The 24,775-nt window shown below is 65.9% G+C and overlaps 1 pseudogene across 1 annotated transcript in view; it reads right to left on the reverse strand.

Annotated features, from left to right (window-relative positions):
• Positions 1 to 24,775, reverse strand: part of LOC144487371 (deaminated glutathione amidase-like) — a 127,664-nt pseudogene that overhangs the window by 100,011 nt on the left and 2,878 nt on the right. Inside the window, exon 2 of the transcript XR_013496402.1 lies at positions 23,056 to 23,297. The product of XR_013496402.1 is annotated as a deaminated glutathione amidase-like (transcript). The remainder of the gene's footprint in view (positions 1 to 23,055; positions 23,298 to 24,775) is intronic.

A 24,775-nucleotide genomic window follows, 5' to 3' on the forward strand; every position in this document is an offset into this window, starting at 1 on the left:
ACCACTGTGTCACCGTGTCACTGTGAGGCAGCAGCGCTAACCACTGTGCCACCGTGTCGCTGTGAGGCAGCAGCGTTAACCACTGTGTCACCGTGTCGCTGTGAGGCAGCAGTGTTAACCACTGTGCCACCGTGTCACTGTGAGGCAGCAGCGCTAACCACTGTGTCACCGTGTCGCTGTGAGGCAGCAGCGTTAACCACTGTGTCACCGTGTCGCTGTGAGGCAGCAGCGTTAACCACTGTGTCACCGTGTCGCTGTGAGGCAGCAGCGTTAACCACTGTGCCACCGTGTCACTGTGAGGCAGCAGCGCTAACCACTGAGTCACCGTGTCACTGTGAGGCAGCAGCGTTAACCACTGTGTCGCTGTGAGGCAGCAGCGTTAACCACTGTGTCACCGTGTCGCTGTGAGGCAGCAGTGTTAACCACTGTGTCACCGTGTCACTGTGAGGCAGCAGCGCTAACCACTGTGTCACCGTGTCGCTGTGAGGCAGCAGCGTTAACCACTGTGTCACCGTGTCGCTGTGAGGCAGCAGCGTTAACCACTGTGTCACCGTGTCGCTGTGAGGCAGCAGCGTTAACCACTGTGTCACCGTGTCACTGTGAGGCAGCAGTGTTAACCACTGTGTCACCGTGTCACTGTGAGGCAGCAGCGTTAACCACTGTGTCACCGTGTCGCTGTGAGGCAGCAGCGCTAACCACTGTGTCACCGTGTCGCTGTGAGGCAGCAGCGCTAACCACTGTGTCACCGTGTCACTGTGAGGCAGCAGCGTTAACCACTGTGTCACCGTGTCACTGTGAGGCAGCAGCGCTAACCACTGTGTCACCGTGTCGCTGTGAGGCAGCAGTGTTAACAACTGTGTCACCGTGTCACTGTGAGGCAGCAGCGTTAACCACTGTGTCACCGTGTCACTGTGAGGCAGCAGTGCTAACCACTGTGTCACCGTGTCACTGTGAGGCAGCAGTGCTAACCACTGTGTCACCGTGTCACTGTGAGGCAGCAGTGTTAACCACTGTGCCACCGTGTCGCTGTGAGGCAGCAGCGTTAACCACTGTGTCACCGTGTCACTGTGAGGCAGCAGTGCGAACCACTGTGTCACCGTGTCGCTGTGAGGCAGCAGCGTTAACCACTGTGTCACCGTGTCGCTGTGAGGCAGCAGCGTTAACCACTGTGTCACCGTGTCGCTGTGAGGCAGCAGTGCTAACCACTGTGTCACCGTGTCACTGTGAGGCAGCAGCGTTAACCACTGTGCCACCGTGTCACTGTGAGGCAGCAGCGTTAACCACTGTGCCACCGTGTCACTGTGAGGCAGCAGCGTTAACCACTGTGTCACCGTGTCGCTGTGAGGCAGCAGTGTTAACCACTGTGTCACCGTGTCACTGTGAGGCAGCAGTGTTAACCACTGTGTCACCGTGTCACTGTGAGGCAGCAGCGTTAACCACTGTGCCACCGTGTCACTGTGAGGCAGCAGCGTTAACCACTGTGTCACCGTGTCGCTGTGAGGCAGCAGCGTTAACCACTGTGCCACCGTGTCACTGTGAGGCAGCAGCGCTAACCACTGAGTCACCGTGTCACTGTGAGGCAGCAGCGCTAACCACTGTGTCGCTGTGAGGCAGCAGCGTTAACCACTGTGTCACCGTGTCGCTGTGAGGCAGCAGCGTTAACCACTGTGTCACCGTGTCGCTGTGAGGCAGCAGCGTTAACCACTGTGCCACCGTGTCACTGTGAGGCAGCAGTGTTAACCACTGTGCCACCGTGTCACTGTGAGGCAGCAGTGTTAACCACTGTGTCACCGTGTCACTGTGAGGCAGCAGCGCTAACCACTGTGTCACCGTGTCGCTGTGAGGCAGCAGCGTTAACCACTGTGTCACCGTGTCGCTGTGAGGCAGCAGTGCTAACCACTGTGTCACCGTGTCGCTGTGAGGCAGCAGCGTTAACCACTGTGTCACCGTGTCACTGTGAGGCAGCAGCGTTAACCACTGTGTCACCGTGTCACTGTGAGGCAGCAGCGTTAACCACTGTGTCACCGTGTCACTGTGAGGCAGCAGCGTTAACCACTGTGTCACCGTGTCACTGTGAGGCAGCAGCGTTAACCACTGTGTCACCGTGTTGCTGTGAGGCAGCAGTGCTAACCACTGTGTCACCGTGTCGCTGTGAGGCAGCAGTGTTAACCCACTGTGTCACCGTGTCGCTGTGAGGCAGCAGCGTTAACCACTGTGTCACCGTGTCACTGTGAGGCAGCAGTGTTAACCACTGTGTCACCGTGTCGCTGTGAGGCAGCAGTGCTAACCACTGTGTCACCGTGTCGCTGTGAGGCAGCAGTGCTAACCACTGTGTCACCGTGTCACTGTGAGGCAGCAGTGCTAACCACTGTGTCACCGTGTCACTGTGAGGCAGCAGTGCTAACCACTGTGTCACCGTGTCACTGTGAGGCAGCAGTGCTAACCACTGTGTCACCGTGTCGCTGTGAGGCAGCAGTGCTAACCCACTGTGCCACCGTGTCGCTGTGAGGCAGCAGTGTTAACCACTGTGTCACCGTGTCGCTGTGAGGCAGCAGCGCTAACCACTGTGTCACCGTGTCGCTGTGAGGCAGCAGTGCTAACCCACTGTGCCACCGTGTCGCTGTGAGGCAGCAGCGTTAACCACTGTGTCACCGTGTCACTGAGGCAGCAGTGCTAACCCACTGTGTCACCGTGTCGCTGTGAGGCAGCAGTGCTAACCACTGTGTCACCGTGTCACTGTGAGGCAGCAGTGTTAACCACTGTGTCACCGTGTCACTGTGAGGCAGCAGTGTTAACCCACTGTGTCACCGTGTCACTGTGAGGCAGCAGTGTTAACCCACTGTGTCACCGTGTCACTGTGAGGCAGCAGTGTTAACCACTGTGTCACCGTGTTGCTGTGAGGCAGCAGTGCGAACCACTGTGTCACCGTGTCACTGTGAGGCAGCAGTGTTAACCACTGTGTCACCGTGTCACTGTGAGGCAGCAGCGTTAACCACTGTGTCACCGTGTCGCTGTGAGGCAGCAGCGTTAACCACTGTGTCACCGTGTCACTGTGAGGCAGCAGTGATAACCACTGTGTCACCGTGTCACTGTGAGGCAGCAGCGTTAACCACTGTGTCACCGTGTCGCTGTGAGGCAGCAGCGTTAACCACTGTGTCACCGTGTCACTGTGAGGCAGCAGTGATAACCACTGTGTCACCGTGTCACTGTGAGACAGCAGCGTTAACCACTGTGTCACCGTGTCGCTGTGAGGCAGCAGCGTTAACCACTGTGCCACCGTGTCGCTGTGAGGCAGCAGTGATAACCACTGTGTCACCGTGTCACTGTGAGGCAGCAGTGTTAACCACTGTGTCACCGTGTCACTGTGAGGCAGCAGTGATAACCACTGTGTCACCGTGTCACTGTGAGACAGCAGCGTTAACCACTGTGTCACCGTGTCGCTGTGAGGCAGCAGCGTTAACCACTGTGCCACCGTGTCGCTGTGAGGCAGCAGTGATAACCACTGTGTCACCGTGTCACTGTGAGGCAGCAGTGATAACCACTGTGTCACCGTGTCGCTGTGAGGCAGCAGTGCTAACCACTGTGTCACCGTGTCGCTGTGAGGCAGCAGCGTTAACCACTGTGTCACCGTGTCACTGTGAGGCAGCAGTGCTAACCACTGTGTCACCGTGTCGCTGTGAGGCAGCAGCGTTAACCACTGTGCCACCATGTCACTGTGAGGCAGCAGCGTTAACCACTGTGCCACCATGTCACTGTGAGGCAGCAGTGCTAACCACTGTGTCACCGTGTCACTGTGAGGCAGCAGTGCTAACCACTGTGTCACCGTGTCGCTGTGAGGCAGCAGCGTTAACCACTGTGCCACCATGTCACTGTGAGGCAGCAGCGTTAACCACTGTGCCACCGTGTCGCTGTGAGGCAGCAGCGTTAACCACTGTGCCACCGTGTCGCTGTGAGGCAGCAGCGTTAACCACTGTGTCACTGTGTCACTGTGAGGCAGCAGCGTTAACCACTGTGTCACCGTGTCGCTGTGAGGCAGCAGCGTTAACCACTGTGTCACCGTGTCGCTGTGAGGCAGCAGCGTTAACCACTGTGTCACCGTGTCGCTGTGAGGCAGCAGCGTTAACCACTGTGCCACCGTGTCGCTGTGAGGCAGCAGCGTTAACCACTGTGCCACCGTGTCACTGTGAGGCAGCAGTGTTAACCACTGTGTCACCGTGTCACTGTGAGGCAGCAGCGTTAACCACTGTGCCACCGTGTCACTGTGAGGCAGCAGCGTTAACCACTGTGTCACCGTGTCACTGTGAGGCAGCAGCACTAACCACTGTGTCACCGTGTCGCTGTGAGGTAGCAGCACTAACCACTGTGTCACCGTGTCGCTGTGAGGCAGCAGCGCTAACCACTGTGTCACCGTGTCGCTGTGAGGCAGCAGTGTTAACCACTGTGCCACCGTGTCACTGTGAGGCAGCAGCGTTACCCACTGTGCCACCGTGTCGCTGTGAGGCAGCAGCGTTAACCACTGTGTCACCGTGTCACTGTGAGGCAGCAGTGTTAACCACTGTGTCACCGTGTCGCTGTGAGGCAGCAGCGTTAACCACTGTGTCACCGTGTCACTGTGAGGCAGCAGTGTTAACCACTGTGTCACCGTGTCACTGTGAGGCAGCAGTGTTAACCACTGTGTCACCGTGTCGCTGTGAGGCAGCAGTGTTAACCACTGTGTCACCGTGTCGCTGTGAGGCAGCAGCGTTAACCACTGTGCCACCGTGTCACTGTGAGGCAGCAGTGTTAACCACTGTGCCACCGTGTCACTGTGAGGCAGCAGCGTTAACCACTGTGTCACCGTGTCACTGTGAGGCAGCAGCGTTAACCACTGTGCCACCGTGTCACTGTGAGGCAGCAGCGTTAACCACTGTGTCACCGTGTCACTGTGAGGCAGCAGCGCTAACCACTGTGTCACCGTGTCACTGTGAGGCAGCAGTGCTAACCACTGTGCCACCGTGTCGCTGTGAGGCAGCAGCGTTAACCACTGTGTCACCGTGTCACTGTGAGGCAGCAGTGCTAACCACTGTGCCACCGTGTCACTGTGAGGCAGCAGTGCTAACCACTGTGTCACCGTGTCGCTGTGAGGCAGCAGTGCGAACCACTGTGTCACCGTGTCGCTGTGAGGCAGCAGTGCTAACCACTGTGTCACCGTGTCGCTGTGAGGCAGCAGCGTTAACCACTGTGCCACCGTGTCACTGTGAGGCAGCAGTGCGAACCACTGTGTCACCGTGTCGCTGTGAGGCAGCAGCGTTAACCACTGTGCCACCGTGTCACTGTGAGGCAGCAGCGTTAACCACTGTGCCACCGTGTCACTGTGAGGCAGCAGCGTTAACCACTGTGTCACCGTGTCACTGTGAGGCAGCAGCGTTAACCACTGTGTCACCGTGTCGCTGTGAGGCAGCAGCGTTAACCACTGTGCCACCGTGTCACTGTGAGGCAGCAGCGTTAACCACTGTGCCACCGTGTCGCTGTGAGGCAGCAGCGTTAACCACTGTGTCACCGTGTCGCTGTGAGGCAGCAGGGTTAACCACTGTGCCACCGTGTCGCTGTGAGGCAGCAGCGTTAACCACTGTGCCACCGTGTCACTGTGAGGCAGCAGCGTTAACCACTGTGCCACCGTGTCGCTGTGAGGCAGCAGTGTTAACCACTGTGTCACCGTGTCACTGTGAGGCAGCAGCGTTAACCACTGTGTCACCGTGTCACTGTGAGGCAGCAGTGCTAACCACTGTGTCACCGTGTCACTGTGAGGCAGCAGCGTTAACCACTGTGTCACCGTGTCGCTGTGAGACAGCAGTGTTAACCACTGTGTCACCGTGTCGCTGTGAGGCAGCAGTGCTAACCACTGTGTCACCGTGTCGCTGTGAGGCAGCAGCGTTAACCACTGTGCCACCGTGTCGCTGTGAGGCAGCAGCGTTAACCACTGTGTCACCGTGTCACTGTGAGGCAGCAGCGTTAACCACTGTGTCACCGTGTCGCTGTGAGGCAGCAGTGTTAACCACTGTGTCACCGTGTCGCTGTGAGACAGCAGCGTTAACCACTGTGTCACCGTGTCACTGTGAGGCAGCAGTGCTAACCACTGTGTCACCGTGTCGCTGTGAGGCAGCAGCGTTAACCACTGTGCCACCGTGTCACTGTGAGGCAGCAGCGTTAACCACTGTGTCACCGTGTCGCTGTGAGGCAGCAGTGTTAACCACTGTGTCACCGTGTCGCTGTGAGGCAGCAGCGTTAACCACTGTGCCACCGTGTCACTGTGAGGCAGCAGCGCTAACCACTGTGCCATCGTGTCGCTGTGAGGCAGCAGTGATAACCACTGTGTCACTGTGTCACTGTGAGGCAGCAGTGTTAACCACTGTGTCACCGTGTCACTGTGAGGCAGCAGCGCTAACCACTGTGTCACCGTGTCGCTGTGAGGCAGCAGTGATAACCACTGTGCCACCGTGTCACTGTGAGGCAGCAGTGATAACCACTGTGCCACCGTGTCGCTGTGAGGCAGCAGCGTTAACCACTGTGTCACCGTGTCACTGTGAGGCAGCAGTGTTAACCCACTGTGTCACCGTGTCACTGTGAGGCAGCAGCGTTAACCACTGTGTCACCGTGTCGCTGTGAGGCAGCAGCGCGAACCACTGTGCCACCGTGTCACTGTGAGGCAGCAGTGATAACCACTGTGCCACCGTGTCGCTGTGAGGCAGCAGTGCGAACCACTGTGTCATAAGACCATAAGACCATAAGACATAGGAGCGGAAGTAAGGCCATTCGGCCCATCGAAACCACTCCACCATTCAATCATGGTTGATTTCAACTCCATTTACCCGCTCTCTCCCCATAGCCCTTAATTCCTCGAGAAATCAAGAATTTATCAATTTCTGTCTTGAAGACGCTCAACGTCTCGGCCTCCACAGCCCTCTGTGGCAATGAATTCCACAGACCCACCACTCTCTGGCTGAAGAAATTTCTCCTCATCTCTGTTCTAAAGTGACTCCCTTTTATTCTAAGGCTGTGCCCCCGCGTCCTAGTCTCCCCTGTTAATGGAAACAACTTCCCTACGTCCATCCTATCTAAGCCGTTCATTATCTTGTAAGTTTCTATCAGATCTCCCCTCAACCTCCTAAACTCCAATGAATATAATCCCACGATCCTCAGACGTTCATCGTATGTCAGGCCTACCATTCCTGGGATCATCCGTGTGAATCTCCGCTGGACCCGCTCCAGTGCCAGTATGTCCTTCCTGAGGTGTGGGGCCCAAAATTGCTCACAGTACTCCAAATGGGGCCTAACCAGTGCTTTATAAAGCCTCAGAAGTACATCCCTGCTTTTGTATTCCAAGCCTCTTGAGATAAATGACAACATTACATTTGCTTTCTTAATTACGGACTCAACCTGCAAGTTTACCTTTAGAGAATCCTGGACTAGGACTCCCAAGTCCCTTTGCACTTTAGCATTATGAATTTTGTCACCGTTTAGAAAATAGTCCATGCCTCTATTCTTTTTTCCAAAGTGTACAACCTCGCACTTGCCCACGTTGAATTTCATCAGCCACTTCTTGGACCACTCTCCTAAACTGTCTAAATCTTTCTGCAGCCTCCCCACCTCCTCAATACTACCTGCCCCTCCACCTATCTTTGTATCATCGGCAAACTTGGCCAGAATGCTCCCAGTCCCGTCATCTAGATCGTTAATATATAAAGAGAACAGCTGTGGCCCCAACACTGAACCCTGCGGGACACCACTTGTCACCGGTTGCCATTCTGAGAAAGAACCTTTTATCCCAACTCTCTGCCTTCTGTCTGACAGCCAATCGTCAATCCATGTTAGTACCTTGCCTCGAATACCATGGGCCCTTATTTTACTCAGCAGTCTCCCGTGAGGCACCTTGTCAAAGGCCTTTTGGAAGTCAAGATAGATAACATCCATTGGCTCTCCTTGGTCTAACCTATTTGTTATCTCTTCAAAGAACTCTAACAGGTTTGTCAGGCACGACCTCCCCTTACTAAATCCATGCTGACTTGTCTTAATCCGACCCTGCACTTCCAAGAATTTAGAAATCTCATCCTTAACGATGGATTCTAGAATTTTGCCAACAACTGAGGTTAGGCTAATTGGCCTATAATTTTCCATCTTTTTTCTTGTTCCCTTCTTGAACAGTGGGGTTACAACAGCGATTTTCCAATCCTCTGGGACTTTCCCTGACTCCAGTGACTTTTGAAAGATCATAACTAACGCCTCCACTATTTCTTCAGCTATCTCCTTGTCACCGTGTCACTGTGAGGCAGCAGTGATAACCACTGTGTCACCGTGTCACTGTGAGGCAGCAGTGTTAACCACTGTGTCACCGTGTCACTGTGAGGCAGCAGTGATAACCACTGTGCCACCGTGTCACTGTGAGGCAGCAGTGATAACCACTGTGTCACCGTGTCGCTGTGAGGCAGCAGTGATAACCACTGTGCCACCGTGTCACTGTGAGGCAGCAGTGATAACCACTGTGTCACCGTGTCACTGTGAGACAGCAGTGATAACCACTGTGCCACCGTGTCACTGTGAGGCAGCAGTGATAACCACTGTGCCACCGTGTCACTGTGAGGCAGCAGTGTTAACCACTGTGCCACCGTGTCACTGTGAGGCAGCAGCGTTAACCACTGTGCCACCGTGTCGCTGTGAGGCAGCAGTGTTAACCACTGTGTCACCGTGTCGCTGTGAGGCAGCAGTGATAACCACTGTGCCACCGTGTCGCTGTGAGGCAGCAGTGATAACCACTGTGCCACCGTGTCGCTGTGAGGCAGCAGTGCTAACCACTGTGCCACCGTGTCGCTGTGAGGCAGCAGTGCTAACCACTGTGCCACCGTGTCACTGTGAGGCAGCAGTGATAACCACTGTGCCACCGTGTCACTGTGAGGTAGCAGCGTTAACCACTGTGTCACCGTGTCACTGTGAGGCAGCAGTGTTAACCCACTGTGTCACCGTGTCACTGTGAGGCAGCAGCGTTAACCACTGTGTCACCGTGTCGCTGTGAGGCAGCAGTGTTAACCACTGTGTCACCGTGTCACTGTGAGGCAGCAGTGTTAACCACTGTGTCACCGTGTCGCTGTGAGGCAGCAGTGTTAACCACTGTGTCACCGTGTCACTGTGAGGCAGCAGCGTTAACCACTGTGTCACCGTGTCGCTGTGAGGCAGCAGTGTTAACCACTGTGTCACCGTGTCACTGTGAGGCAGCAGCGTTAACCACTGTGTCACCGTGTCGCTGTGAGGCAGCAGTGTTAACCCACTGTGTCACCGTGTCGCTGTGAGGCAGCAGTGTTAACCCACTGTGTCACCGTGTCACTGTGAGGCAGCAGTGCTAACCACTGTGCCACCGTGTCACTGTGAGGCAGCAGTGATAACCACTGTGCCACCGTGTCACTGTGAGGTAGCAGCGTTAACCACTGTGTCACCGTGTCACTGTGAGGCAGCAGTGTTAACCCACTGTGTCACCGTGTCACTGTGAGGCAGCAGCGTTAACCACTGTGTCACCGTGTCGCTGTGAGGCAGCAGTGTTAACCCACTGTGTCACCGTGTCGCTGTGAGGCAGCAGTGTTAACCCACTGTGTCACCGTGTCACTGTGAGGCAGCAGTGCTAACCACTGTGCCACCGTGTCACTGTGAGGCAGCAGTGATAACCACTGTGCCACCGTGTCACTGTGAGGTAGCAGCGTTAACCACTGTGTCACCGTGTCACTGTGAGGCAGCAGTGTTAACCACTGTGTCACCGTGTCACTGTGAGGCAGCAGTGCTAACCACTGTGTCACCGTGTCACTGTGAGGCAGCAGTGATAACCACTGTGTCACCGTGTCGCTGTGAGGCAGCAGTGCGAACCACTGTGCCACCGTGTCGCTGTGAGGCAGCAGCGTTAACCACTGTGCCACCGTGTCGCTGTGAGGCAGCAGTGCTAACCACTGTGCCACCGTGTCGCTGTGAGGCAGCAGCGTTAACCACTGTGTCACCGTGTCACTGTGAGGCAGCAGTGATAACCACTGTGCCACCGTGTCACTGTGAGGCAGCAGCGTTAACCACTGTACCACCGTGTCGCTGTGAGGCAGCAGCGTTAACCACTGTGTCACCGTGTCGCTGTGAGGCAGCAGTGCTAACCACTGTGTCACCGTGTCACTGTGAGGCAGCAGTGATAACCACTGTGTCACCGTGTCGCTGTGAGGCAGCAGCGTTAACCACTGTGTCACCGTGTCACTGTGAGGCAGCAGTGATAACCACTGTGTCACCGTGTCACTGTGAGGCAGCAGCGTTAACCACTGTGTCACCGTGTCACTGTGAGGCAGCAGTGATAACCACTGTGTCACCGTGTCGCTGTGAGGCAGCAGCGTTAACCACTGTGTCACCGTGTCACTGTGAGGCAGCAGTGCGAACCACTGTGTCACCGTGTCACTGTGAGGCAGCAGCGTTAACCACTGTGCCACCGTGTCGCTGTGAGGCAGCAGCGTTAACCACTGTGTCACCGTGTCGCTGTGAGGCAGCAGTGTTAACCCACTGTGCCACCGTGTCACTGTGAGGCAGCAGTGTTAACCACTGTGCCACCGTGTCGCTGTGAGGCAGCAGCGTTAACCACTGTGTCACCGTGTCGCTGTGAGGCAGCAGTGCTAACCACTGTGTCACCGTGTCACTGTGAGGCAGCAGCGTTAACCACTGTGTCACCGTGTCGCTGTGAGGCAGCAGCGTTAACCACTGTGTCACCGTGTCGCTGTGAGGCAGCAGTGATAACCACTGTGCCACCGTGTCGCTGTGAGGCAGCAGTGTTAACCACTGTGTCACCGTGTCGCTGTGAGGCAGCAGTGCTAACCACTGTGTCACCGTGTCACTGTGAGGCAGCAGTGTTAACCACTGTGTCACCGTGTCACTGTGAGGCAGCAGTGCTAACCACTGTGCCACCGTGTCGCTGTGAGGCAGCAGTGATAACCACTGTGTCACCGTGTCACTGTGAGACAGCAGCGATAACCACTGTGTCACCGTGTCACTGTGAGGCAGCAGCGTTAACCACTGTGTCACCGTGTCACTGTGAGACAGCAGCGATAACCACTGTGTCACCGTGTCGCTGTGAGGCAGCAGCGTTAACCACTGTGCCACCGTGTCACTGTGAGACAGCAGCGATAACCACTGTGTCACCGTGTCACTGTGAGGCAGCAGCGTTAACCACTGTGCCACCGTGTCACTGTGAGACAGCAGCGTTAACCACTGTGCCACCGTGTCACTGTGAGGCAGCAGCGTTAACCACTGTGCCACCGTGTCACTGTGAGGCAGCAGCGTTAACCACTGTGCCACCGTGTCGCTGTGAGGCAGCAGCGTTAACCACTGTGTCACCGTGTCACTGTGAGGCAGCAGTGTTAACCACTGTGCCACCGTGTCGCTGTGAGGCAGCAGCGTTAACCCACTGTGTCACCGTGTCACTGTGAGGCAGCAGTGATAACCACTGTGTCACCGTGTCGCTGTGAGGCAGCAGCGTTAACCCACTGTGTCACCGTGTCACTGTGAGGCAGCAGTGATAACCACTGTGTCACCGTGTCGCTGTGAGGCAGCAGCGTTAACCACTGTGTCACCGTGTCACTGTGAGGCAGCAGCGTTAACCACTGTGTCACCGTGTCACTGTGAGGCAGTAGCGTTAACCACTGTGTCACCGTGTCACTGTGAGGCAGCAGCGTTAACCACTGTGCCACCGTGTCACTGTGAGGCAGCAGCGTTAACCACTGTGTCACCGTGTCACTGTGAGGCAGCAGTGCTAACCACTGTGTCACCGTGTCACTGTGAGGCAGCAGCGTTAACCACTGTGCCACCGTGTCGCTGTGAGGCAGCAGCGTTAACCACTGTGTCACCGTGTCGCTGTGAGGCAGCAGCGTTAACCACTGTGTCACCGTGTCGCTGTGAGGCAGCAGCGTTAACCACTGTGTCACCGTGTCACTGTGAGGCAGCAGTGCTAACCACTGTGTCACCGTGTCACTGTGAGGCAGCAGCGTTAACCACTGTGTCACCGTGTCACTGTGAGGCAGCAGCGTTAACCACTGTGCCACCGTGTCGCTGTGAGGCAGCAGCGCTAACCACTGTGCCACCGTGTCACTGTGAGGCAGCAGTGTTAACCACTGTGTCACCGTGTCGCTGTGAGGCAGCAGCGTTAACCACTGTGTCACCGTGTCACTGTGAGGCAGCAGCGCTAACCACTGTGTCACCGTGTCGCTGTGAGGCAGCAGCGTTAACCCACTGTGTCACCGTGTCACTGTGAGGCAGCAGCGTTAACCACTGTGTCACCGTGTCACTGTGAGGCAGCAGCGTTAACCACTGTGTCACCGTGTCACTGTGAGGCAGCAGTGTTAACCACTGTGTCACCGTGTCGCTGTGAGACAGCAGCGTTAACCACTGTGTCACCGTGTCACTGTGAGGCAGCAGTGATAACCACTGTGTCACCGTGTCACTGTGAGGCAGCAGTGTTAACCACTGTGTCACCGTGTCGCTGTGAGGCAGCAGTGTTAACCACTGTGTCACCGTGTCGCTGTGAGACAGCAGCGTTAACCACTGTGTCACCGTGTCGCTGTGAGGCAGCAGTGTTAACCACTGTGTCACCGTGTCACTGTGAGGCAGCAGTGATAACCACTGTGTCACCGTGTCACTGTGAGGCAGCAGTGTTAACCACTGTGTCACCGTGTCACTGTGAGGCAGCAGTGCGAAACATGGTGCCACCGTGCTGGCCAAAGACAAAGAGAGACAGAGTGAGGCAAACAGAGTGAGACAGCGAAAGACAGGGAGAAAGAGACAGAAAGGCAGACAGATGGGGGTGTGGAGGGAGAGAGGGATGGGGTTGCGGGGGGAGTGGGACGGGGGCAGGGGGAGAGAGGGACGGGATCAGGGGGAGAGAGGGACGGGATCAGGGGGGAGAGAGGGACGGGAGCATGGGGCAGAGAGGGACGGGGGTGCGGGGGGGGGAGAAGGTCGGGGGGGCGGGGAACGGGGGCGGCAGAACAGAAGGACGGGTTGCTCGGGGACAGGGGCATGCGGAGGGACGGGGGTGCGGGGGGGAGAGAGGATTGAGGGGAGACAGGGATGGGGGAGGCAAGAGGGTTGGGGGGCAGCGGGACAGAGGGATGGGGGGGGAGAGAGGGCCTGGAGCGGTGGGGAGAGAGGGATGGGGGTCAGAAGGACAGAGGGCGCGGGGATGCGGTCCGGGGGGAGAGAGGGACGGGGAGAGAGGGCAGGGGAGTGCGGGGTGAAAGAGGGATGGGGGCGTGCGGACGGACAGAGGGACAATGGACAGAGGGACGGGGGGAGAGAGGGATGGGGGCAGGGGGAGAGAGGGGCAGGGAGTGTGGGGAGAGGGGGATGGGGCGTGGGGGGAGGGGGAAGGGGGGTGTGGGGAAAGGGATGGCAGGGGAGAGAGGGGGGTGTGGGGAAAGGGGTGGGGGGCGGGGAGAGGGGTGGGGGGGCGGGGAGAGGGGTGGGGGGGGCGGGGAGAGGGGTGGGGGGGGGCGGGGAGAGGGGTGGGGGGGCGGGGAGAGGGTGGGGGGGGCGGGGAGAGGGGTGGGGGAGAGGGGTGGGGGAGAGGGGAGAGGGGTGGGGGAGAGGGGTGGGGGAGAGGGGAGAGGGGTGGGGGAGAGGGGAGAGGGGGGCGGGGAGAGGGGAGAGGGGGGCGGGGAGAGGGGTGGGGGGGCGGGGAGAGGGGTGGGGGGCGGGGAGAGGGGTGGGGGGGCGGGGAGAGGGGTGGGGGGGCGGGGAGAGGGGTGGGGGGGCGGGGAGAGGGGTGGGGGGGGGCGGGAGAGGGGTGGGGGGGGCGGGGGAGAGGGGTTGGGGGGGCGGGGAGAGGGGTTGGGGGGGCGGGGAGAGGGGTGGGGTGGCGGGGAGAGGGGTGGGGTGGCGGGGAGAGGGGTGGGGGGGGGGAGAGGGGTGGGGGGGCGGGGAGAGGGGTGGGGGGGCGGGGGGAGAGGGGTGGGGGGGGCGGCGGGAGGGGTGGGGGTGTCGGGGAGAGGGGTGGGGGGGTCGGGGAGAGGGTTGGGGGGGGTCGGGGGAGGGGTGGGGGGGGTCGGGGAGAGGGGTGGTGGGGGTCGGGGAGAGGGGTGGTGGGGTCGGGGAGAGGGGTGGTGGGGCGGGGAGAGGGGTGGTGGGGCGGGGAGAGGGGTGGGGGGAGAAGTGGGGGGGCGGGGAGAGGGGTGGGGGGGGCGGGGAGAGGGGTGGGGGGGGCGGGGAGAGGGGTGGGGGGGGCGGGGAGAGGGGTGGGGAGGGCGGGGAGAGGGGTGGGGGGGGCGGGAGAGGGGTGGGGGGGCGGGGAGAGGGGTGGGGGGGCGGGGAGAGGGGTGGGGGGGCGGGAGAGGGGTGGGCGGGGGCGGGGAGAGGGGTGGGGGGGCGGGGAGAGGGGTGGAGGGGCGGGGAGAGGGGTGGCGGGTCGGGGAGAGGGGTGTGGGTCGGGGAGAGGGGTGCGGGGGCGGGGAGAGGGGTGCGGGGGCGGGGAGAGGGGTGGGGGGGCGGGGAGAGGGGTGGGGTCGGGGAGAGGGGTGGGGGCGGGGTGATGGGTGGGGGGGGCGGGGAGAGGTTTTGGGGGGGGCGGGGAGAGGGGTGGGGGGGGCGGGGAGAGGGGTGGGGGGGCGGGGAGAGGGGTGGGGGGGCGGCGGGGAGAGGGGTGGGGGGGCGGGGAGAGGGGTGGTGTGGGCGGGGAGAGGGGTGGGGGGGTCGGGGAGAGGGGTGGGGGTGTCGGGGAGAGGGGAAGGGGGGTCGGGGGAGAGGGTGGGGGGGTCGGGGAGAGGGGTGGGGGGGTCGGGGAGAGGGGTGGGGGGGGTCGGGGGAGGGGTGGGGGGGTCGGGGAGAGGGGTGGTGGGGGTCGGGGAGAGGGGTGGTGGGGGTCGGGGAGAGGGGTGATGGGGCGGGGAGAGGGGAGATGTGGGCGGGGAGAGAGGTGGGGGGGCGAGGAGAGGGGTGGGGGGCGAGGAGAGGGGTGGGGGGGCGAAGAGAAGGGTGGGGGGCGGGGAGAGGGGTGGGGGGCGGGGAGAGGGGTGGGGGGGCGGGGAGAGGGGTGGGGGGGCGGGGAGAGGGGTGGGGGGGCGGGGAGAGGGGTGGGGGGGCAGGGAGAGGGGTGGGGGGGCGGGGAGAGGGGTGGGGGGGCGGGGAGAGGGGTGGGGGGGGAGAAGTGTGGGGGGGGGGGAGAAGTGGGGGGGCGGGGAGAGGGGTGGGGGGGGCGGGGAGAGGTGTGGGGGGGCGGGGAGAGGGGTGGGGGGGGGCGGGGAGAGGGGTGGGGGGGCGGGGAGAGGGGTGGAGGGTCGGGGAGAGGGGTGGCGGGTCGGGGAGAGGGGTGGGGGGCGGGGAGAGGGGTGCGGGGGCGGGGAGAGGGGTGCGGGGGCCGGGAGAGGGGTGCGGGGGCCGGGAGAGGGGTGGGGGGGCGGGGAGAGGGTTGGGGGGCGGGGCGAGGTGTGGGGGGCGGGGAGAGGTGTGGGGGGGGCGGGGAGAGGTTTGGGGGGGGCGGGGAGACGGGTGGGGGGGCGGGGAGACGGGTGGGGGGGCGGGGAGAGGGGTGGGGGGCGGGGAGAGGGGTGGGGGGGCGGGGAGAGGGTGGGGGGGCGGGGAGAGGGGTGGGGGGGCGGGGAGAGGGGTGGGGGGGCGGGGAGAGGGGTGGGGGGGCGGGGAGAGGGGTGGGGGGGCGGGGAGAGGGGTGGGGGGGCGGGGAGAGGGGTGGGGGGGAGAAGTAGGGGGGGGGGAGAAGTGGGGGGCGGGGAGAGGGGTGGGGGGGGCGGGGAGAGGGGTGGGGGGGCGGGGAGAGGGGTGGGGGGGGCGGGGAGAGGGGTGGGGGGGGCGGGGAGAGGGGTGGGGGGCGGGGAGAGGGGTGGAGGGTCGGGGAGAGGGGTGGCGGGTCGGGGAGAGGGGTGGGGGGCGGGGAGAGGGGTGCGGGGGCGGGGAGAGGGGTGCGGGGGCCGGGAGAGGGGTGGGGGGGCGGGGAGAGGGTTGGGGGGCGGGGCGAGGTGTGGGGGGCGGGGAGAGGTGTGGGGGGGGCGGGGAGAGGTTTGGGGGGGGCGGGGAGACGGGTGGGGGGGCGGGGAGACGGGTGGGGGGGCGGGGAGAGGGTGGGGGGGCGGGGAGAGGGGTGGGGGGGCGGGGAGAGGGGTGGGGGGGCGGGGAGAGGGGTGGGGGGGCGAGGAAGGGGTGGGGGGGCGGGGAAGGGGTGGGGGGGCGGGAAGAGGGTTGGGGAGGCGGGGAGAGGGGTGGGGGGAGCGGGGAGAGGGGTTGGGGGGGCGGGCAGAGGGGTGGGGGGGCGGGGAGAGGGGTGGGGGGGCGGGGAGAGGGGTGGGTGGGGCGGGGAGAGGGGTGGTGGGGCGGGGAGAGGGGTGGGGGGGCGGGGAGAGGGGTGGGGGGGCGGGGAGAGGGGTGGGGGGGCGGGGAGAGGGGTGGGGGGCGGAGAGGGTGGGGGGCGGGGAGAGGGGTGGGGGGGCGGGGAGAGGGGTGGGGGGCGGGGAGAGGGGTGGGGGGCGGGGAGAGGGGTGGGGGGCGGGGAGAGGGGTGGGGGGGCGGGGAGAGGGGTGGTGGGGCGGGGAGAGGGGTGGGGGCGGGGAGAGGGGTGGGGGGCGCGAGAGGGTGGGGGGGAGGGGGGCGGGGAGAGGGATGGGGGCGGGGAGAGGGGTGGGGGGCGGGGAGATGGGGTGGGGGGGGCGGGGAGAGGGGTGGGGGGCGGGGAGAGGGGTGGGGGGGCGGGAGAGGGGGTGGGGGGCGGGGAGAGGGGTGGGGGGGCGGGGAGAGGGGGGGGGGGGGGGCGGGGAGAGGGGTGGGGGGGCGGGGAGAGGGGTGGGGGGGCGGGGAGAGGGGAGAGGGGAGAGGGGGGCGGGGAGAGGGGTGGGGGACGGGGAGATGGGTGGGCGGGCGGGGAGAGGGTGGGGGGGCGGGGAGATGGGTGGGGGGGCGGGGAGAGGGGTGGGGGGGCGGGGAGAGAGGTGGGGGGGGCGAGGAGAGGGGTGGGGGGGCGGGGATAGGGGTGGGGGGGCGGGGATAGGGGTGGGGGGGCGGGGAGAGGGGTCGGGTGGCGGGGAGGGTCGGGTGGCGGGGAGAGGGGTGGGGGGGCGGGGAGAGGGGTGGGGGGGCGGGGAGAGAGGTGGGGGGCGGGGAGAGGGGTGGGGGGCGGGGAGAGGGAGAGGTGGGCGGGGAGAGGGGTGGGGGGGAGAGGGGTGGGGGGGGAGAGGGGTGGGGGGGCGGGGAGAGGGGTGGGGGGCGGGGAGAGGGGTGGGGGGCGGGGAGAGGGGTGGGGGGGCGGAGGGGTGGGGGCGGGGAGAGGGGTGGGGGGGCGGGAGAGGGGTGGGGGGGCGGGGAGAGGGGGGAGGGGGGGGCGGGGAGAGGGGTGGGAGGGCGGGGGAGAGGGGTGGGGGGGCGGGGAGAGGGGTGGGGGGGCGGGGAGAGGGGTGGGGGGGCGGGGAGAGGGGTGGGGGGCGGGGGAGGGGTGGGGGGGGGGGATTGGGGTGGGGGGCGGGGATAGGGGTGGGGGCGGGGATAGGGGTGGGGGGGCGGGGATAGGGGTGGGGGGGCGTGGATAGGGGTGGGGGGGCGGGGATAGGGGTGGGGGGGCGGGGATAGGGGTGGGGGGCGGGGATAGGGGGGGGGGGGGCGGGGATAGGGGTGGGGGGGCGGGGATAGGGGTGGGGGGGCGGGGGATAGGGGTGGGGGGGCGGGGATAGGGGTTGGGGGGCGAGGATAGTGGTGGGGGGCGGGGAGAGGGGTGGGGGGCGGGGAGAGGGGTGGGGGGGCGGGGAGAGGGGTGGGGGGTCGGGGAGAGGGGTGGGGGCGCGGGAGAAGGGTCGGGGGGTCGGGGAGAAGGGTCGGGGGGTCGGAGAGAAGGGTCGGGGGGTCGGGGAGAGGGGAGAGGGGGCTGGGAGAGTGGTGAGGGGGCGGGGAGAGGGGAGAGGGGGCGGGGAGAGGGAGAGGGGGCGGGGAGAGGGGAGAGGGGGCGGGAGAGGGGAGAGGGGGCGGCGGGGAGAGGGGTGGGGGGGCGGGGAGAGGGGTGGGGGGGCGGGGAGAGGGGTGGGGGGGCGGGGAGAGGGGAGGGGGGGCGGGGAGAGGGGTGGGGGGCGGGAGAGGGGTGGGGGGCGGGGAGAGGGGTGGGGGGGCGGGAGAGGGGTGGGGGGGCGGGGAGAGGGGTGGGGGGGCGGGGAGAGGGGTGGGGGGAGCGGGGAGAGGGGTTGGGGGGGCGGGCAGAGGGGTGGGGGGGCGGGGAGAGGGGTGGGTGGGGCGGGGAGCGGGTGGGGGGGGCGGGGAGCGGGTGGGGGGCGGGGAGCGGGTGGGGGGCGAGGAGAGGGGTGCGGGGGGCGGGGAGAGGGGTGGGGGGGCGGGGGAGAGTGTGGGGGGGCGGGGAGATGGGTGGGGGGGCGGGGAGAGGGGTCGGCGTGTCGGGGAGAGGGGTGGGGGGCGGGGAGAGGGGTGGGGGGCGGGGAGAGGGGTGGGGGGCGGGGAGAGGGGTGGGGGGCGGGGAGAGGGGTGGGGGGCGGGGAGAGGGGTGGGGGGGCGGGGAGAGGGGTGGGGGGGGCGGGGGAGAGGGGTGGGGGGACGGGGAGAGGGGTGGGGGGGCGGGGAGAGGGGTGGGGGGGCGGGAAGAGGGTGGGGGCGGGGAGAGGGGTGGGGGGGCGGGGAGAGGGGTGGGGGGGCGGGGAGAGGGGTGGGGGGCGGGGAGAGGGGTGGGGGGCGGGGAGAGGGGTGGGGGGCGGGGAGAGAGGTGGTGGGGCGGGGAGAGGGTGGTGGGGCGGGGAGAGGGGTGGGGGGGCGGGGAGAGGGGAGAGGGGGGCGGGGAGAGGGGTGGGGGGCGGGGAGATGGGTGGGGGGGCGGGGAGAGGGGTGGGGGGGCGGGGAGAGGGGTGGGGGGCGGGGAGAGGGGTGGGGGGGCGGGGAGAGGGGTGGTGGGGCGGGGAGAGGGGTGGGGGGCGGGGAGAGGGGTGGGGGGGCGGGGAGAGGGGTGGGGGGGCGGGGAGAGGGGTGGGGGGCGGGGAGAGGGGTGGGGGGCGGGGAGAGGGGTGGGAGGGCGGGGAGAGGGGAGAGGGGAGAGGGGGCGGGGGAGAGGGGTGGGGGACGGGGAGATGGGTGGGGGGGCGGGAGATGGGTGGGGGGGCGGGGAGAGGGGTGGGGGGCGGGGAGAGGGGTGGGGGGCGGGGAGAGGGGTGGGGGGGCGGGGAGAGGGGTGGGAGGGCGGGGAGAGGGGTGGGGGGGCGGGGAGAGGGGTGGGGGGGCGGGGAGAGAGGTGGGGGCGCGGGGAGAGGGGTGGGGGCGGGGAGAGGGGTGGGGGGCGGGGAGAGGGAGAGGTGGGCGGGGAGAGGGGTGGGGGGGAGAGGGGTGGGGGGGGAGAGGGGTGGGGGGGCGGGGAGAGGGGTGGGGGGGCGGGAGAGGGGTGGGGGGGCGGGGAGAGGGGTGATGGGGCGGGGAGAGGGGTGGGGGGGCGGGGAGAGGGGTGGGGGGGCGGGGAGAGGGGTGGGAGGGCGGGGAAGGGGTGGGAGGGCGGGGAGAGGGGGTGGGGGGGCGGGGAGAGGGGTGGGGGGGCGGGGTGAGGGGTGGGGGGGCGGGGAGAGGGGTGGGGGGGCGGGGATGGGGTGGGGGGGCGGGGATAGGGGTGGGGGGCGGGGATAGGGGGTGGGGGGCGGGGATAGGGGTGGGGGGGCGGGGAATGGGGTGGGGGGGCGAGGATAGGGTGGGGGGCGGGGATAGGGGTGGGGGGGCGGGGATAGGGGTGGGGGGCGGGGATAGGGGTGGGGGGGCGGGGATCGGGGTGGGGGGGGCGGGGAGAGGGGTGGGGGCGGGGAGAGGGGTGGGGGGCGGGGAGAGGGGTGGGGGGTCGGGGAGAGGGGTGGGGCGTGGGGAGAGGGGTGGGGGGGCGGGGAGAGGGGTGGGGGGTCGGGGAGAGGGGTGGGGGCGCGGGGAGAAGGGTCGGGGGGTCGGAGAGGGGGGTCGGGGAGAGGGAGAGGGGGCGGGGAGAGTGGTGAGGGGGCGGGGAGAGGGGAGAGGGGGCGGGGAGAGGGGGCGGGGAGAGGGGAGAGGGGGCGGGGAGAGGGAGAGGGGGCGGGGAGAGGGAGAGGGGGCGGCGGGGAGAGGGGTGATGGGGCGGGGAGAGGGGTGGGGGGGCGGGGAGAGGGGTGGGGGGCGGGGAGAGGGGTGGGAGGGCGGGGAGAGGGGTGGGAGGGCGGGGAGAGGGGTGGGGGGGCGGGGAGAGGGGTGGGGGGGCGGGGAGAGGGGTGGGGGGCGGGAGAGGGGTGGGGGGCGGGGGAGAGGGGTGGGGGGCGGGGAGAGGGTGGGGGGACGGGGAGAGGGTTGGGGGGGCGGGGAGAGGGGTGGGGGGGCGGGAGAGGGGTGGGGGGCGGGGAGAGGGGTGGGGGGGCGGGGAGAGGGGGTGGGGGGGCGGGGAGAGGGGTGGGGGGGCGGGGAGAGGGGTGGGGGGGCGGGGAGAGGTGAGCGGGGAGAGGGGTGGGGGGGGCGGGGGGAGGGGTGGGGGGGAGAGGGGTGGGGGGCGGGGAGAGGGGTGGGGGGGCGGGGAGAGGGGTGGGGGGGCGGGGAGAGGGGTGGGGGGGCGGGGAGAGGGGTGGGGGGGTGGGGAGAGGGGGTGGGGGGGCGGGGGATAGGGGTGGGGGGGCGGGGATACGGGTGGGGGACAGGGATAGGGGTGGGGGGCGGGGATAGGGGTGGGGGGGCGGGGATAGGGGTGGGGGGCGGGGATAGTGTGGGGGGCGGGGAGAGGGGTGGGGGGCGGGGGAGAGGGTGGGGGGGCGGGGAGAGGGGTGGGGGGGCGGGGAGAGGGGTGGGGGGGCGGGGAGAGGGGTGGGGGAGCGGGGAGAGGGGTGGGGGGGCGGGGAGAAGGGTCGGGGGGTCGGAGAGAAGGGTCGGGGGGGCGGGGAGAGTGGAGAGGGGGCGGGGAGAGGGGAGAGGGGGCGGGAGAGGGGGGAGAGGGGGGCGGAGAGGGGGGCGGGGGAGAGGGTCGGCGGGGAGAGGGGGCGGTGGGGAGAGGGTGGGGGGGCGGGGAGAGGGGGGGGCGGGGAGAGGGGGGGCGGGGAGGGGGGGGCGGGGAGGGGGGGGCAGGGAGAGGGGTGGGGGGGCGGGGAGAGGGGTGGGGTGGCGGGGAGAGGGGTGGGGGGAGGGGAGAGGGGGCGGGGAGAGGGGTGGGGGGCGGCGGGGAGAGTGAAGAGGGGGCGGAGAGAGGGGTGGGGGGTGGGGAGAGGGGTGGGGGGGCGGGGAGAGGGGTGGGGGGGCGGGACGAGGGGTGGGGGGGCGGGGAGAGGGGTGCGGGGGCGGGGAGAGGGCTGGGGGGGCAGGGAGAGGGTTGGGGGGGCGGGGAGAGGGGTGGGGGGGCGGGGGGAGAGAGGGGCGGGGCGGGGGGAGAGAGGGGCGGGGCGGGGGGAGAGAGGGGCGGGGCGGGGGAGAGACGGGCAGGGCCGGGGGAGTGAGGGGCGGCGTGGGGGGAGAGAGGTGCGGGGCGGGGCTGGGGGGAGAGAGGTCTGGGGCGGGGCTGGGGGAGAGCAGGGCGGCGTGGGGGGAGAGAGGTGCGAGGCGGGGGGAGAGAGAGGGGCCGGGCGGGGCAGGGGGAGAGCGGGGCGGGGGGCAGGGGGGAGAGAGGGACTCGGGGGCAGGGGGTGAGAGAGGGACTCGGGGGCAGGGGGGAGAGAGGGACTCGGGGGCGGGGGGGAGAGAGGGACAGGGGGCTGGGGGGAGAGGGACAGGGGGCAGGGCGGAGAGAGGGACGGGGGGGGGAGAGGGGGACGGGGGCGGGGGGGGAGAGGGGGACGGGGGCGGGGGGGAGAGAGGGACGGGGGCGGGGGGGAGAGGGGGACGGGGGCGGGGGGGAGAGGGGCGGGGGAAAGTGGGGCGGGGAGAGAGGGGCGGGGCAGAGAGGGGCGGGGGGGTGAGAGGGGCGGGGAGAGAGGGGCGGGGGCGAGAGAGGGGCGGGGGCGAGAGGGGCGGGGGGGTAGTGAGGGGCGGGGTGGGGGAGAGAGGGGCGGGGGAGAGAGGGGCGGGGAGAGAGGGGCGGGGGAGAGAGGGGGCGGGGGAGAGAGGGGCGGGGGCAGGAGGGGAGAGCGGTGGGGGGCAGGGGGGAGAGAGCGGTGGGGGGGCAAGGGGGAGAGAGGGACGGGGGCAGTGGGGAGAGAGGGACGGGGGGCAGGGGGGAGAGAGGGACGGGGGGCAGGGGGGAGAGAGGGACGGGGCGGCAGGGGGAGAGAGGGACGGGGGGCAGGGGGGGAGAGAGGGACGGGGCGGCAGGGGGAGAGAGGGACGGGGCGGCAGGGGGAGACAGCGGTGGGGGGCAGGGGGGGAGAGATGGACTCGGGGGCAGGGGGAGAGAGGGACGGGGGGCAGGGCGGGAGAGAGGGACGGGGGGCGGGGGGAGAGAGGGACGGGGGGCAGGGCGGAGAGAGGGACGGGGGGCGGGGGAGAGAGGGACGGGGGGCAGGGCGGGAGAGAGGGACGGGGGGCAGGGGGAGAGAGGGACGGGGGGCAGGGGGGAGAGAGGGACGGGGGGCAGGGGGGAGAGAGGGACGGGGGGCGGGGGGAGAGAGGGACGGGGGGCAGGGGGGAGAGAGGGTCAGGGGGCAGGGTGGAGAGACGGGGGGCGGGGGGGGAGAGGGGGACGGGGGGGGGCGAGAGGGACGGGGGCGGCGGGGGAGAGAGGACGGGGGGCAGGGGGAGAGAGGGACAGGGGTGGGGGGAGAGAGGGGTGGGGGTTGAGAGGGATGGGGAGAGGAGGATGGGGGAGAGAGGGACGGGGGGAGAGAGGGACGGGGGAGAGAGGGACGGGGGAGAGAGGGACGGGGCGGGAGGGAGAGAGTGACGGGGGGAGAGAGGGATGGGGGAGAGAGGGACGGGGGGAGAGGGACGGGGTTGGGGGGAGAGAGGGGTGGGGGAGAGAGGGATGGGGGAGAGAGGGGTGGGGGAGAGAGGGATGGGGAGAGAGGGGTGGGGGGAGAGAGGGGACGGGGGGAGAGAGGGACGGGGGGAGAGAGGGATGGGGGGAGAGAGGGAGGGGGGAGGTGGGGGGGAGTGGAAGTCGAGGTGTCGGGTGGTTACCTGGCCATGTGGAGTAGCGCTGAATGAGGTCTCCATCCAGAGTCTCCGCCTGGCTGAGTGTCTCCTCCCGACAAGAGCCCACGTAATCGAAAGCCTCAGGGAGGAAGAGCAGTTTTGCCCCTCGATCGGCTCCCGCCCTCACCAAGTGCTGGCACTCTGCAAAATTCCTCTCCTTATCTTCTGTACAATTCAACTGGCAAACTCCGATTAAAGTCCTCCTCACAGTCGCCATGTCTCGCAACCTGCCCGAGTGAGAGACAGAGTGAGCCCGGTCTCCCTCAACTCCTCACCCACAAATCCTTCATTCTCTCACCTGTCACCCTCTCCCATACCCCCCTCAATCCCTACACTCACTCCTCCTCACCCCCCCTCCCTACCTCTATCCCACCCTCAAACCCTCACCAATCTATTCGTCTCACAGGGGGTTAGATTTTCTGACCTCCCACATGATAAATGGCTTGTGTTTCCTGTTCATCTGTGTGACTGTGTGTGTGTGTGTGTGTGTGTGCATGTGTCTGCGTATGTATCTGTCTGCATGTATCTGTGTTGCGTGTGTGTCTGCACGTGTGTGTGTGTCTGCATGTATCTGTGTGTGTGTCTTGCGTGTGTGTGCCTGCATCCATGTGTCTGCGTGTGTGTTTTGGAATGTGCGAGGTTGAGATTTCCCCCTCTCTCCTGCTCCCCATTCCCCTTCACCCCACACCCTGTGTATCGGTCTGAACCCTCTCTCCTGCTCCCCATTCCCCTTCACCCCACACCCTGTGTATCGGTCTGAACCCTCTCTCCTGCTCCCCATTCCCCTTCACCCCACACCCTGTGTATCGGTCTGAACCCTCTCTCCTGCTCCCCAGTGCCCTTCACCCCACACCCTGTGTATCGGTCTGAACCCTCTCTCCTGCTCCCCAGTGCCCTTCACCCCACACCCTTACCTGTCAGTGACTGTCATCAAGCATCAAGTTATTGGTGCCCTGGCCCAAGAGTTATAGGTCAGCATGCAACAGATTGAAAATGGGGTTGAGTCACAAATCCCCTTTCCACAAGGGAAAATAAAAGACCCATTATTTTTATCAATAAAAATCTTCCACCCCTTCAACATTAAATTATAAACAAAACGTTATTAGTCACAGAGTCATGGTCATACACCGCAGAGGAGGCCCTTCAGCCCATCGAGTCTGCACTGACAATAAATGCCACTAGAGGTGCACTAATCCCATTTTCCTGCACTTGTTCCATATCTTTGAATACTATGATATTTCAAGTGCTCATCCAAATATTTTTCAAAGGTTGTAAGGTTTCCAGCCTCCACTGCCTTCCCAGGTAGCGCACTCCAGATTCCCACCATCCTCTGAGTGAAAGAATCTTTCCTCAAAATCCCTCAATCTCCTGCCCCTTACCCTGAAGCTATGCCCCTCGTGACTGACCCCTCAACCAAGGGGGACAGTTGTTCCCTACTCACCCTGTCCATGCCCCTCATCATTTTATACACCTCAATCATGCCCCCCCGCCCCCACCCCCCCCCCCCAGCCTTCTCTGCTCTAAACAAAACAATCCAAGCCTTTCTACTCTTTCGTTATAGCTCCAATGCTCCATCCCAGGCAACGTCCTGGTGAAGTTCCTCTGCACCCTCTCTTGTGCTATCACATCCTTCCTATGGTGAGGTGACCAGAACTGCACACAGTACTCCAGCTGTGGCCAAACCAACACTCTGTACACCTCCAAC

Source organism: Mustelus asterias, unplaced genomic scaffold, assembly GCF_964213995.1.
Source record: "Mustelus asterias unplaced genomic scaffold, sMusAst1.hap1.1 HAP1_SCAFFOLD_757, whole genome shotgun sequence".
Classification (NCBI taxonomy): Eukaryota; Metazoa; Chordata; class Chondrichthyes; order Carcharhiniformes; family Triakidae; genus Mustelus; species Mustelus asterias.